Below are 16,200 nucleotides of genomic sequence, written 5' to 3' on the forward strand. Positions count from 1 at the left end.
AAACAAGAGCCGCTTTAAAATACACATTCAAGTATAAAACATCATTTTGCATATAATTATATATGTACTTAGTAATATATAAATGTAAATTCAGTAATTGCATATGCAAATATGCAGAGCTGTGATCAGCACTGAGAGATGTCTGGAATGTGTCTGACACTAAATTGCTGGGTCAGGGAATTTTGAATTGGACTGATGTTAATATTATTCCAATTATGTGTATAATCATTACCTGACAAATCTCATGTACAGGGTGTGTTTAACTGTGATCTCTAACTCCTATTCAACAATCTTTTTTCTCCTTTCTTCTTTATTTCTGCTAGATTTTTTGTGTAGCTTTTTTCCCCCACATTTCTCTTTTACTTTTATAAAGCAATTCTTTAGAAGAAAACAAAGTCCAGAGTTTCTGGACCTGAAGACCTATATTTAGACTTCTGTAATCAGATTTATGGTACCTAAACAAATACCTCATCATCAAAGTTGTTGAGAACCCATAATTATCATCAACTTCATCGTGTATCTTGTTTCCACAAATCAAGAGCTACACAGGCTGGTTTCCAAAATATGCAGACCAGTGAGGGTCTTTTTTTAAAAATATGCTCTTTTGTGGCTTCTCTGTTAAACTGGTGGCAAGTATAGAATAGAGGAATTCCTAGCTTCCAGGCCTATTCTTGATCCTTTCACTATTTTAGATGGTTACAAAAGCACAGATCATTCTTTCATTGAAATTCAGTCTTGTTTTAACAGGAAATTCATTGGTCTTCTAGGACTTAAGGTAGCTGTACAGTGAGCCCATGGACCAAACATTTTATAATAGCACAAGAATCTACAAACCCACAAGCAGTCTGACATTGATTCCTTGCTACATGGCTCTGCAAATTCTTAAATATATAATTTATCATCACTGAATTATTCTAGCAATCTGAATCTTTTTCTATTTTTCAGGAAAGACTCTTTGTATGTCAGTACTAAACAGAAGTGGAGAAAGAAAATGACTGCTGAGGACTGTTACAAAACACCTACCCACTGTGTAAACTTGCAAAAAAATACAACTGTTTTTTTTAATATTTTCTCACTGTTACTAAAATGGTTTTGACTGTGGGAAGAGACGCTGAATGGTCACAGTAGATCATCCTAAAGGCATTATCTTCAGGTATGTATGCAGTTCATTATTGAGCTTTCCTTGTTCATTGTGCTAGCCTGTTCCACCAAATCCTCTCTAGAGCCATCAGCATGCTGCTGTTCATTAAAGCTGTGGTCAATCAATTCCCTGTAAGGAGAGGGCTCAATCTTTCTTTTATCCAAAGCTTTGCAGAAGGAGGCATAGGAGCAGAGTCAGAAAAGTTAAGACTTTCTAGCTTCCGTAGCTGCTAGACATGGCAAGATGAAAGTCTGCAGAAAATACTGCCTGAGACAATTATGTGAGGCTTGAGAAAGAAAAAGTATTAATTTGACACCAGGAAATGCTTTAAAAAGAGCCTTTTCCTCATGGTGTAAATTGAGGGGATAGAATCCACTAATAGATCTTTTGCTAATGAAAAAGACTTTTTATCTAGATTCCAAGCTTTGTTTTGTCACTGCTTTGACAGTCTGTGATGTCTATAAGTGCTTTTCTGATATTCTCATGTATTGAATGAAGCTGACGTTCATTAACTAGCTTTTGGCTTTTGAGTTTGCTTCCAGCTTAATTAATGTATTTAGGCAGTTAGGAGCTACATTTACATGAAAATGAGAGTATAACCAGTAGAACATCTACTGATCTTTTCTTGTGTATATATAGAAATATACTTGGGAATGAACATGGTCAGTTGAAAAATCCAAGCAAAAATTTCTGTATTTAGGGTAAAATAAAGAGAACAAATACATATAAAATACAAATCGTTGAACAAGTTGCTTGAAGAAATGTGGCAGTGATAGACTGTGTGAGAAAGAGTTTTCCTTTGTTTTGTTTTTGTGCCATTTGGATTAGACATTTCAACACTGTAATGCTTTTCCAGCTTGTAGTTAATTAGCTATGGCTGGTCAGAAGATACCAGAAAAGCGCTTTGTACAGTGTCACCATGTCATCAGAGCTAGCATAGGGCCAAAACTTGCTAAACGTCCTGGAATCAGCCTGCAAATGCTGATAAACTTTCTCAGAAAGGGATTATGTGTCAGATACAGCACAGAATCATGAAATTAAATTGCTGTGCAGGGTGCATAGTGCAGCAATATGGGAAAGGGTTTGGAGCCTATGCATGATGGTGACACACTGGTTTATGTGGGTGTTTATCACTAAAAGGGTTGTCAGAGCCTCTCACCAACAGGAGGAAAGAAATAGATCACAGAGACCACACACAGACCAAGCTGGCATAAGGAATAGGGTAATTTTTCAAGCCTTTCTCCACATCTACTTTAGATTATTCATACATCCATTTAATCTGGTTTTTTCTGCCTTATATTAGTGAATAATTTGCTTTAATGAAAAGCTATTCAATGTCTAAAAATAAACCAAGCTTGACAGCCCTAAAGTGAGGGACAATACTAGGGAAGTTTTTTCAGAAAATGGGGTGTTGCATAAAATAAGGGATTTTTAATGAATTACTTTTAAAATTAGGATCTGCAGGCTCAAGCAATTTCACATCGCAGGCTTACCTTGCTATGTAAACAATTTTTATATCAAAATATGTACCTTGAAAGGCATAAAATATTTCTGGTTGTGTACAGATGAAATGCATCTTTTGACATAAATAATTTGGAGAAGACATTCTATAAATAAAAATGGGCAAGGAAACATTTCTGTTTTGCTGAGATGTAATAAAATGATCATGAAAAATTTATTCGGTTTCATAAAAAAGATTTGGCCCAAACCAATCCTGTTAGGTCAGGTGAAGGGGAAGGTCCTTATTGTCCTCAGAATAGAAGGAGTTATTCATTTGCTGATTTATTTCATTCCTCTCTGACTCTCCCCTTTACCTGTATTTTCTGAGGCTGAATGACACTGTGCTGACCAGTGAAAGGTTTGGCTGTGACTTTTGCTGCCTTGGCTGATTCCATGGACCCTTTCAGCACTGCACAAGTGGCCGTTTGGTGTTCCTGCAGCCACCCAGTCCTTAAGGTGCTTGATGCCGTGTGAAGGTGTCCTGGCTGCTCTCAAAGTCAGGTGCTTTGTGAGGACTCTCATGCCCTCATCTACTGAGGCAGCTGTAGAAGTTTAGAAGGGACTAAACAGTCCAAGGACAGCAGGGATTTTGGTGACTATCTCTCCTAACTGTACAGCACAATGCTCCTATTTGCAAAGAGGTCTCATTTCCAGGCTACGTCTCAAAGCAGCCGAGATTTTGGGGTTTGTCTCTTCTCCAACAAGAGTAACCACTCATGATACCACATTCATATCACAAATTTTATAACCCTTCCTGGTCATGTAACTTCAGGTGTGGTTTAAAGCTGCGAAAGTCATTTGTACAAATTGAGTCAGGAACCACTCAGGGAAACTTTGCATGACCTTCTGCTAACGTGACTCATGTCTGTGCTGGGAGGGGACCCTCAGTGAAAGAGAAAACAGCTTTGGATTTTAGCTTCTGTGTAGAGACTCTTGGGTGTTAAAAATACAACACTTTTGCAACATAGATCAATGGTTCCTCTGCTCTGCCATCACATGACCAGAAGGTTTCAGTAAAAGCTGTAAAAAGAAATATTTAGAGGCTTGTAACAAACTCTTTAGCAAAGACATGAGAGTAGGGAAAATATTTGGTTTTTTTTTTTTATTCAGAGGCACAGAAAATAAGATTGGGCTTCTATCTCCTACCTATCTTTCAATAGCATTTGACACTTAAATATTGGTGTTGATCAGAATGTCCATAACTGATAGTAACAGGCAAGGTAGTTTAATAATCCTAGATGAGGAGAAAGTGCTATGGAATAGTGAGGATTTTTTAATATGTAAATAACTGTTAGATTTATTTTCCTGCCACCTCTTAGGTGTTTTGCTGAAGTCAGGCAAATATTTTGATAATCCTTAAAAAATTTAAAATTAAACTACTGAATTCTCTCATAAAATCATCTACAACTCAGACTAAACAAGTAGAATTTCATGACCATAGATGTGATTGATGAGGTCACAGGTCACAGGAAGTGCAGATCAGTCATTCAGGTTCCTCATCTGGCAAGGCTAATACCCTGGTCTAAAGTACAGAGAAGTTTAATGCCAGCTTTGCCCCCTAGGAAGAGGCCAAAAGGTCTGGTACTGAAGCAACATTTCAGCTTGGACAGTCATCTAGAACATCTTTAAAACAGAGCTGTGAAATTGTGGATGGGTGCACAGAAAACACAGATAAATACACATTTACTGTGTTTGATGAAAATCATTACAGAAAAAACCCTGTCTGCTAGCTGGACAATAAAATTTAGTTTTCTTGCTTTCCCCTGAGTAAGAAAGTAATGCAATTTTTCTAAAAACTGTTTCATTAAAATCTAATGGCTTTATGGTTGAGAAAACAGAAAAAGGGTTTGTTTGCTTATGTCTTCAGTGGTTAACCTGTCCTTTGGGCCCCAGAAGAGATCCAACCTCCTAAATTCCTGAAAAATGCATGAATTCTTTATCCTGTTAGTAAAGCTTTGACCATCACATTAGGGAACACAGCACGAACTTAGGCTAATGGGGTCCTGAAATGCCCATGAACTTCCCAAAGGTGCAATGAGCAGAGACCACTGTTAGTCTTTAGGATATTGCATGCAGCCTGGCAGCCACATTTTCATAAAGGTTAGGGAGCAGGACTACTTGGTTGCTGTTGACTGATCTGAGCTGATGCTACCCTGTGGGCTCTCCTGGCAGACACGGTGCTCCTGCCCATCTGCTCCCCTTCCCAGCCAGGTCTCCCCACCTGCCACGGCTGGGCAGGAGGCTGGGGGAAATGCCAGCCCTGGCTGGTGTGCAAAAATACAGAGAGATACTTTAATCACTGAGCAACAACTTTCATCAGGAGCTGCAACACAGAGACAGAGAGTGTTATCTCTGGCCCTTTTTCCTTGCAGTGGATGGCAAGAGCAGCAAGCCCATTCATGCTCAGTGACATATGCCCAGGGTAACTTGTCTTAACTGACTATGTTGCTGTTAGCTGTCCCTAACTTTCTAGAAATACTCAGCAGAAAGTGTAGGTGTGGTAACAGAGGGGAAGGTGAGATTGTACTTGCACAGCTGCTGTACAGCACGGCCTGTGCTGTTTCCTGCTCTTTGAGACCAAGGGAAAGGCAGAGAGAAGAGGGTGGTCAGCAGAACTGAATTGTTTGGGGCATACTTGGAAGGAATTACAAAGTGCCCAGCCGTGTCACAGATGCAGCCACAGCTGGAGTTTTTACTGACACATCTCTAGCAGATTACACCATTTTCAGAAATACTTAGGTGCCAGCATCTGTGATTTGCATCCTCAGAGTGCAAAAGGGGCTAACCACACTGGAAAGATAACTTCAGTGTAAAACATGAGCTCTACAGAACTTGTCAGCTTCTCTGTTTCTTGGGTTTAGGAATATTTCTGACTTAATTTGAATTTTTGGCTCACCTGACTAGAGTGAACAGTTTTTCTTGATGATGATGATGATGAGGATGGTGATTGCTTTCTTAAAGCAAACACAGCCTCAGCCTTTTATTCCTCATCTCTTCCTCATTATATTGGGCCCATTAAAAAGAACATTTCAGTAATTAATGAACAAGAGATGAGATTTAGTCACCTGAGCGCTCCTATTAGCAAATAACTTCAAGCATGTTTTTAGTACTCCACCATTGTCTGTTTACCTAGGAGCAGTTATGTCACCATGTGATAACAACACTCTCTTGTGGGGAAAAAAAAAGAAGAAAAAAGAGCATTTTCTGAAAATTTTCTACAGTTTCATCCTCAGAATTAAGACAAGATATCTGTTTGACAAGCAGAAGGATGGATCTCCTATCCTATCAATGATCTGACCTTGTTTTCACCTCTCCTCTGTAGTCTGGCAGCATCAATTCATCATTATTAGCATGTAGGACTTCAGTGTTTCCAGCAGACAAGCAACAAGAGAGTTGTCTCTACTTTATTCCAGGAGTTTTGCTTTCCAATCTAATGTTGTAAGTTCAGTCATTTATTGAGCTCAAAGCATTCCTACAGCTGTGTCCTAAAAAACCACTCGATGGGAATGGGACAACATTTTCTACTGTCTTTCTGCTAAGTCTCTGGCTTCAAAAATTAGCTTTTAGGATTTTCCATTAAAAAGCTGAAGAAGAGGAAAAATAAAGATCGCCACAACAAATACAGCAGAAAATAATCCTCCTGCACCAACAGCTATGGAACTTTCTGATTTTATTTTGCAACTCTGGCTCTATTAGATGGAGCTATGAATTAACCCCTACGTTTCTTGACTGCTGTTACCATTTATTATTCATGTTGCTGTTCTGCCTGGAGGCCCCAGTCAGTGACTAAAGTTCTTTTGCTAAACCCTGCATAAGTCTGGAGTATAAAGACAGCCCCTAATCTGACCTCAAAAGTCTAACAGTTCAGAGTTTGGTCAAATACACCTTTTCCCACTTCTCTTGAGGCTTTCTCCTTATGTTGTCACATCTGTGCTCCATCTAATAGCTAAATAGTAACTAATAATTAAATAAGGGGAAACTACAGAAGCTTTAGTGTGTCTCCTTTAACTCAGCATCAACCCAGTTAATTCATAGTTAAATTTCTTCTGCACTCACAGATTTGAAGCCATGGTACCCTGACATGCACTTTCATACAAGCCTGTAAGAAGAGAGGATTCCATGAGCCCCCTTACTACCTTTCTATGATGGACAAGAAAAGAACACAAGCCTTGCATTTGAAGGTGTTTGAGCTCTCCTATAGTTCTCGGTTTGCTTCCATGTTGACTTCAAATTCTGCTCATTGTGTTGAGAAGCAGGAATTCCTAAGGTATGTAAGTTGTAAAAGCAGTGAAGTCTATTTTTATTTTATTTGCAGGAAGAGCAAAGGTTTGAAAAAAAAAGTCTTTGAACTTGTGTATGACAGCTTATCATGAACAGCATTGTTATCCTGTCAGAGAAAATAGAGTAACTTTAATTCCAACAGAAGAGTATAAGAACTGGACAGATTCTCATCTAAATTATATGGCATAGATATGAACAGTTCTTTGGTCTACCTGATTTATTGTAGCACAACTGAGCTCAAAGTAGGTCTTAGTATTAAATCTGCAGATTAATATTTTATTCATATTTAGAATATTGTCAAAATTATCCAAGATATTAATAGAAAGAGACCGACGCAATACAGAAGCAAGTTGTTTTCCAAATCTCCCTCACAGAATTCTACTACAGACTGACTGCAGATTACTGCAACATATGAAATAGTAATAGCTTCAGATGCCTCAGATGAAATCCACAAAACAAATCTATATTAAAAGATTTGGGTCAGAAATGTAACAAGTCTGTACAGGGGTTTCTGAAGAAAAATGGCAGTGCCTGTGTGAATTTGTATGAAACCTTTATATTTGTTGTGATCCCAAAGAAGGAATCACAGGAACTGTTCTTGCAGTGATATTCCTGGGCTCAATGGTGTATTGGGATGGCCAAGAGAAGCACATGAAGAATTATTGCCCATGTTGTACACTGGAACTTGGTTTTCTTTGTTTCACTGAGTGCTACCTTTTCCTGTCCCATTTTCAAAGGCAAAGGGGTGATCATGTATGCAACTGCTGTGTATGCAATATCACACCAAGACCAGGTTGAAGGAGAACTCTGTGTTGGACGGTCAAGGGCCCAAAATTCAGAATGACCAGTCTCCCACCTGTGTGGTCATTATAATAAATCTGTTAGGTGTATACTCATACAGAACTTTCCATTTGGTCCCTGTATTCCTTGTAGATAGACTAATACTCAGCTGTACCAGCTTTTCCACATTGTCTTTCCTTTACTGCTGCTTTTGCATTATCTTCCCTTTACTTCATGCCTTGCCCCAGGCCCTATTCAGTGCTTTCAGTGTAAAAGCCTTGCTCTGTTCTTAGGGTTGTTTACTTCTTCCTGGACTTTTCTGAGGCACAAATCAAAATTTCACACCAGAAGCAAAGAGAAACGGATTTTGTGTTTTGATCTCAAACAACTGTGTGCCTGCCCTGCCAAATGCTGAGCTAGTTGGCCAGGTCTCCTGAATAGCATGTGTTGAGGCAGGCATTTCAAGAGGCAATCCACAAGGACAAGCACAGAAACATGCAGAATCCACCCCACGAACAAGAGGTATCTAAGCTGAACCAATGGTAGAAAAAGGAAGTCCTGCTTCTCTGTGGGGAATAGAATGCCCTAGTGAATAAGGGGCGGTGATATTTTCACTATAGAGAGACTCTACACCTTCCAGGACTTGTGGACCATTCTTCTTGCTGTGGATAAAGGAGCAGGGTTCACTCCTTTCTTTCAGAATGTAATCACTAATAGAAGAGAAGGAGGTGATGCTCCCAACTTTTTACTGGAAGCAGTAGGAGTAGAAGGAAAACATGCATGGTCCATTTCTTGTCCTCCTCCAGGAGTAAAAAGAATTGTCCCAGAAGGTTTACTAGTTTTTTCTGAGTTGGGAAAGACATTCTTTTCCCAGTTCATGGCGAATTAATTAAAAATATGTGACAAAAAGTGTCTAAAGACAAATGTTCACAATTGGAGTTTGAAAATATCATTAATAAACCTTGGCTCCCCTTCTGCTGACACATTCCACAACCTTCCTCCTTCCCAGCCCTTCCACTTGCAGCAGCTTAATTTTTCTAGTCTTGGTGAAAAAGAAGTACTTTAGTTCCTCATGTATCCACAGAGATGTGGCACAGTGCCTCCTGTGCCTGGAGTGTGGGATGGAAAGGTACAGGCTCTCTGGGAAGAACAAGCAGGGGACATGAGGAGAGGGTGTCACCCTCTATGTCCATGACTGGCTAGAGTGCATGGAGTTCTGCCTGGGGATGGATGATGGGCCAGAATTAAAGGAATGGCAGGGACAGGGGACATGAGTCATCTACAGGCCATATAGGAACTACCTCATGTTCACAAGCCTGGTCCTCCTGGGGGACTTCAACCACCCAATTATCTGTTGGGAGGACAATACAGCAGGGCATTAAGCATGGAGTTTCCTGGAATGCCTCAATGGTAACTTCCTTCTCCAAGTGATAGAGAAGCCAACAAGGAGAGGTGCTGTGCTGGACCTTGTTCTCACCAAGAAGGAGGGGCTGGTGCGGGGTGTGAAGCTCAAGGACAGCCTGGGCTGCTGTGACCATGAAATGGTGGTGTTTGAGATCCTTAGGGCAGTGAGGAGGGGCAAAGCAAGCCCTGGACTTCAGAGCAGCTGTCTCGGCCTAGAGAGATCTGCTTGGTAGAGTGCCATGGGATAAAGCCCTGGAGGCAAGAAGACCCCAGGAGAGCAGGGTAATGTTCAAGGATCACCTCCTTCAGGCTCAGGAGCCTCCCAATGAACAGGAAGCCTTAGGAGGTGTGCGCAGATGAATATGGAGCTGCTGGACACATTCAAGCCTACAGAAGCTTGGAGCAAGGACAAGTAGCCTGGGAGGAATATGGAGAGATACCCAGGGATTAGATTAGGAAAACTAAATCACTGATACAATTAAACCTGACCAGGGACATCAAGGCCAGGAGGAAAACCTTCCATAGGTACATTGGTGATAAAGGAAGACTAGGAAAAATGTGGGCCTTCTCCAGAAGGAAAGAGGAGATCTGGTTAGCCAGACCATGCCTGAGGTACGCTGTAGTAAACCCCATGAACTTAGGTAAAGCTCCATGGAGAATCTGAACAATAGGAATGCTGAGACAGCAACAGAAGTTCCTATCTCCCTGACCCCTGCCCCAAAGCTTATCTCTGTTACCCTATAGACTATGTTACTTAACCCTTAGTATTGGTCAAATCTGGATCCCCCCGAACCCTATAAAAGAGGCATACTTTAGCCCATTCGACAGAAGAAGAGCTGTCGCTGGGAAGTTCACAGACTTCCCCAATAAAGCCATCTCTGTGGAACCGCCAGCACCTCTCCCTCCCCTCTCTCTCCATCTGCTGCAGCCTCAGCTAAGGGCAACCTACCTAGCAAGCAAGAGCTGAAATCCTAAGAGAGCTTGTGGTCACTATAGAGCTGGCAATCACCAAGCTTGCTATGGGGGTTGGCCCATGGCAATTGAGCTAGCTTGGTTCCGGGCACCCTGTCCCCCTGAGGACTGGGCTCCTTGAGCTATCTTGCACTGCTTGAGAATAAGGCCAGATAAGAGGCTTTATTTGTACTCAGTGACTTTTTTGCCTCAAGATTCACGAGTAAGTTCTCCAGTCGCACCACTTAAGTTGCAGAAGGTAAAGGCAGGGATTGGAAGAATGAACACCCTGAGCCCACTGTAGGAGATGATCAGATACAACAACATCTAAGGAACCTGAACAAGGTGCACAGGTCTGTGGGATCTGATAAGACAAGCTCAGGTTAAGCCAGTATGAATTTGAGATGGTTTGGCAGTCCTATGACTGGAAAAGGGGAAATGTAACCATGATTTTTAAGATATGGGGAACTTCAGGCCAGTCAGTCCAACCTCAGTGCCCAACAAGATAATGGAGCAGAAATTATGCTAAGGCAGATGAAAGCATAAGCAGGTTATTGGTAACAGCCAACATGGCTTCACTAATGACAAACTATGCCTGACAAATTTAGTAACCCTTTCACTACAGGGTTACAGCATTGGTAGATAAGGGAAGAGCAAGCAGCATCGTTTACCCAGACCTGTGCAAAGCATTTCACACTGTCCTGCATGACAGCCCGGGTGATGAGAAGCTCAACATGTCTTGGCAGTTGTGTGCTTACAGCAGAGAAAGCCAGCTGCATCCTGGGTTGCATCAAAACAGGAACAGCCAGGCAAGGAGGGTGATTCTTCCCCTCTACTCCATTCTTGTGAGATCCCATCTGGAATACTGTGTCCAGCTCTGGGGCGCAGAGCATAAGAAGGACATGGGCATGCAGGAGGAAGGCCACAGGACGTGCTTGTAGAGCACTTCTCCTCTGAAGAGCAGCTAAGAGGGATGGTTGTGCAGCACAAGAAGAGAAGACTCCAGGGAGAACATACAGCAGCCTTCCAGCATCCAGAGGGGCTACAGGAAAGCTGGAGAGGGACTGCCATGTAGTGACAGAAAAAAAGGGTGGTGGCTTCAGACTGAAAGAGGGTAGGTTTAGATAGATATAAGCAAGAAATTCCTTACTGTGAAGGTGGTGAAGTAGTGGAAAAGATTTTCCTGATAAATTGTGAATGCCCCATCTCTGGAAGTGTTAAGGCCAGGTTGGATGGGCTTTGAGTAATCTGGCCTTGCAGAAGGCATCCCCATTCAAGGCTGAGAGCTGGAATTAGATGATTTTGGAGTCCCCTTCAAAACAAACTACTCTATGATTCTCTGCTTCATGGTGTCAAAATGGTGGCAGTAGAAAAGGCGAAGTAAAGTTCCTGTGTAGAAAAATTTACTGACAACAAGTGATTATTTTGGGGGAGTGAATTACTATTTTTATTGGAGTGAATTATTATTTTTACTATCTTGTCAATCTTTTGCCTTTGAAAGAAATTATAAGCATAAGGCCAAAGCACTGATGAGTCATTTGTGAACAAAGATGCTTTGCAGTGATTCTCTGAACATGCAATTATGTGCAAATATACATACTTCCCCACAGACAATTAATCTGAGGATCAAGGGCTGTGATCACAAATTTTCTTCAAGGTTGCATTTAATTTGTTTCAACTATGCTTTTCAGCACATAACTACACCACATATTACTAAGCACAAAATAGTGCTACTAGCAGCAAGACACACTGTTAACAGCATATAAGAAAAGGCAAAATTGCTTCTAGAGTCACACTCCCCTACATTAATAAACCTTGAAAATGTGTTTATAAACCCTGGGACAAAGAGGAATGAAAAGACAAAGGCCATCAGTAGTAAAAGCTGATGCTTTCCCAAGGCAGCAACTTCAAGAATAAATTCCCTCTTTAGCCCTCACTCCTTTCTAACATTCTTCTTGTCACTGATGAATTTGTTGCCATGCCATATTTCCAAGTAGGACATTATGAAGTGTCCACTCATTCAAGAGTGCATCAGGAAACGGGAAAATATTCTTTTAGATAAAAATCAAAAAGGAGTCACAACAAAAGATAAAATGGTAAGACCTCCTACTACAACATTAAAAGTCCACTTAAAAATCTTATTATCAATTGTCCTTTACTGTGCTGCTCCCCTTCATTGTGTGAGTTGTTTGCAGCATGGCAAGCTTCCAAAGCTATTTTCCAGGAGCTTTGCAGCAGATGTGATAATTACAAGATGTGCCATCGTAGGATTTTTGACATTTATCTTTTTCCCTTAATTTCATTTTTACTACCTTTCTGTTAAAGACAGCATGCATTGTGGCCATAAACTGCACAAATTCTATATCTTATGTGGCAACCAAAATTAGAAAAGGTAAAATTACTTAAATTTTCAGTCAAACAGAGAGAAATAAAAAAATTTACCGCAACTTCAATAGAAGCATTTAAAGGCTCCCTAGTGGGGTTGCTTTTCACCTCCTTCTAATCTGTAATTTTGGTAGTAATACTAAATTAGAATTTGTAGGAGATTTTCAAGTCCAAAATTAGATCAGGTTAATAATAGGATTCTAAAGAAATCCAAGGTTGTTTCTCTCCATTTTTTCCTTGGAGCTTTTAAAAACTTACTTCCCCAAAGAATCAGGCTCTGTGGCATGATTAATTCTTGCTGGCAAGAAACAAGAATGCTATGACACTTGCTAATCAGAAGGGAAAAAGGTGGGAAATAGTCACTCATCTGCTCTGAAAGAAGGATTTCTGTAGCTAAGGATGTGAATATTAATAAATCAAAACTGGAATTGACAATTAGAGTAGACAGTCTGTGGACAAAGTAGCAGATGTGGCTATTCTTTTTAGCTAAAAAAAGAGGATCTTGAGCAAAGGCACTGTGCTTCTCCTCCACCCCACCCCCCACCCCCTCAGAATATGACATTGTGAACACACACACAAACACACACACACACTCATCACCAGGGAAGCAAATTTGTCGAGTGGCAGAGAAAGAGAATACAACCTGCAAAACACAGGGAGAAGTGGGGAGAAGGACATATGGTGATGTTTTGCTGTGCTTGATATTGTCTTGACATGAAAGACAACTCTGCAGGAGGATTTGCAATGCCCATCAACATGCAAAAGGCAGCTTTCAGCTAAGCAGTTCTGATAGCATTCAATGGCTAACAGGCATGGAGAAGTGTAGGCCACCTGGGGTCATTGAATAATTAAATTCAATCCTGATTTTCTCTCCTTCACTGTGGAAAGAAAAAACCAACAAAACACAACAGAAACAAACTAAAAACAATGAGCCCTGACCTCAGAAAACCAAACAAATCTGCAGGTTTTCTCACGTAATTAGTTACTTAACTTCTGTTACTACTTCTGCTTAAGCTTTTGTGCTCAAACCTAGAAGCTTTCACATCAGTTTCATATCTCTGTGTGAGATGTCATAGCATAATAAAAGACCCAGAGGCAAAACTTCAGGAGATGAGGCAGGGGGAGGGGAAAAATTCTATTCCCACCTGAGCTGTTGAAACTACTTGCTCCAGTTGCTCTTGTCGAATTATTTTGCATCAGAGTTCTTTCAGGCTTGCAAAACACTCAGCACACAGCAAACCAGGCTTCCCTGCAATCAGGAGAACTTTAAAGGCTTCTGGACACCATAGGTTGCAGAGCTGGATAAGAGTTTCTAAAGAGCTGCTCCTAAGTAAAAGCCAACATATGTTTTTTGTTTTAACTGCAGTGTGGCTCAGGTGGGAAGCAGGTTTCAACACATGAAGGCAAGAGAATTTGGCTTTCTAGCTAACCTCTGCTTCTCATAGTATGACTATCTGAAGCCTTATTTTTGTGTAATGATTTAATTATGGAACCAAGCATTTTTATGCAGGTAGAATTTTGCATATCTAAGTACTATGCATTCAAACTGATTCCATTAACTTTGCTTCTTTAATGTAAAGATTTCAGGCTTTTGAAAGTCACAGCTCATGGAAAGACTCCCTTTTTAATGTTTATTAAGCTAGATTATAATACCTTCTGAAACTACTAGTAGCAGTAGTAGTAGTAGTAGGAGTACATAATCTTCATCCTCAGTTCTAACATAACCATTTTTTCATCTTGAAAATAACTTCCAAGCACTGCACATGAGGTGAGGGCAAGTCCCATTATTTACACTTTAAGATATTGAGGCAAGAAACTAAGACTTTACTATATTACATCTAGTATAAAACCTTAGTTGCTGAAAATATTTTACCTTGTGTTCCTCTACTGTTTCTACTCATTCAGCTCCAAAATACCAGAATCTCTGCTAGTGAAATTTTCAAGCTAGTTAGCCAGCACTGCTAACCCTACACAAGTTTTTCATGCATCTTTCCTGATTTCAAACGTATTTGTTATTGCCTTTTCCTTTTGTTAATCTACAATGTGTTCAGCAGTTTCCAGCAGTCAAAGAGAAATTTCTCTTCTATATCTCCTTTGGCCTAGAAAGAACTTCTGACTGTTACTGATGTTGCCCTGCAAATTATTGAGCCTGAGGACCCACTCATAAATTGTGTGCTGCCCTCTGCACAAATACTACTAAAAAGACAGTTCTTGTTAGGAGGAACTGCACTGTACAATTTAGGTAGTGCTTATGAGGAGCACCACCTTTACTGGAGTTTAGGAGTAATTTAATACAGCTTGAAGTTCGTGTGTTTCTCACTGGAACCTGCAGCAGGCATGCATGAGACAACATGCCCTTTATATGCTTGCATTCTTAAGAGGCCTAAATTCAAAACTTAGATGAAAAAATCTTTTCATCTCGCTCTGTTTGTATTTCTGCATTCCTCTCTTATTTTAGTATTTCACCTTAAAATTGTAGTACTAGATTTTGAAAGTATTCAGAGGATAGTGTTAGCATGACATCTGTTTGACAATGTAAAAATGTGTTTTGCTATAATTTTTTTACCTTGAATCAAAAAGCTCAGTACTTAGATGTCAGTGGCCTTCTTCAGGCATACTCTAGCAAACACCAGAGTATTTTGCTGTGGGGTGGGCTGACTGGCTTGATTGCCACCGGCTTGTTCTAGAGCTGGTAATTGTGTGTTATTTAATCTATAGTTTATTTTATGGAATTCCAATATTAACAATACTTACTTCCATTTGAAAAAAAAAAAAAACAAATTAAAGACAGACTATGTACTAAGACATAAAATGTACTTATATATACTAGGACATATAATGTAATGGGGGAAAAAATGAGGGCATTGTTTAGGGCATAAACAACACAGGCATTTCATCATTTCATGAGCTTAAAACATGCCTTTTTTTCTTGTGCTTCTGCTTCTGTAGCACTGTAGTCCTGTACCTCATGACTACATGAGTATGAGTTAATATCCCATACATTACTGGTATGCAAAAGAAAATTTGACTGTGAAATGTTAAAACATACTCCAATATAACAGACACACATTTTATAGTCATTTGTTTATTTCATTGTTCAAGTGAATATTTGCCTCTGGCTCAGAGACAGTGACTCTCCAGCCAGTAGTATCCTTTGGCAGCCTCAGACAAAAACAGCCTTCTTGGCAAGGGAGATGTGTTCCACCACTCACAGATTGTGAACTGCTGAGTCCCTGCTGCAGCCAGGGCGCAGGGCAGAAGCTGCACAGACACACCCAGCTGCAGGGAGAGTCAGGGACATCACTGGAGGCCCAGCGAGCAGGGTGAAGATTGAGACATTGATTAGGCACCCTGGTTTCACACCTACGAGTCATTCACTTTTTGGTGTCTGAAACACCCCACAATTATTAGCTCCCTGGGGCTGAAAAGAGTAGCACAAAATATGTCCAGCAGCTATTATCTATTTAAGACCTGATTAGATGCGACTTTTTGCACTCTGCCTAATTTCCTTTTGTAACCACATAAATTGGAATTTTAATTTATTGGGAAATTATTTTCATTTCATTCTAAACTGGCTGAAAATTCAGATTAATGTTTAGGTATGTGCGTGGGAATCTCTCTCACCACACCTGAGCCCTTCTTCTTCCTTCCCTCATGTGCTGGAAATCTGCTGACTGTAAAAATTTATTGTAAAACTTTCTGAAAAGATTCAAAAAGGAGAAGAAGATAGCATGGAAAACAAGTCCAACAGCATATCA

The 16,200-nt window shown here is 40.3% G+C and overlaps 1 long non-coding RNA gene across 1 annotated transcript in view; it reads left to right on the forward strand.

Moving 5' to 3' along the window:
- The first annotated feature begins 622 nt into the window (after positions 1–622).
- Positions 623–16,200, forward strand: part of LOC143691958 (uncharacterized) — a 63,141-nt gene continuing 47,563 nt past the window's right edge. The window contains exons 1-2 of the long non-coding RNA XR_013179767.1: positions 623–1,153; positions 6,700–6,908. This is a non-coding gene — a long non-coding RNA (uncharacterized LOC143691958). The remainder of the gene's footprint in view (positions 1,154–6,699; positions 6,909–16,200) is intronic.

Source organism: Agelaius phoeniceus, chromosome Z (assembly GCF_051311805.1).
Source record: "Agelaius phoeniceus isolate bAgePho1 chromosome Z, bAgePho1.hap1, whole genome shotgun sequence".
Lineage (NCBI taxonomy): Eukaryota > Metazoa > Chordata > Aves > Passeriformes > Icteridae > Agelaius > Agelaius phoeniceus.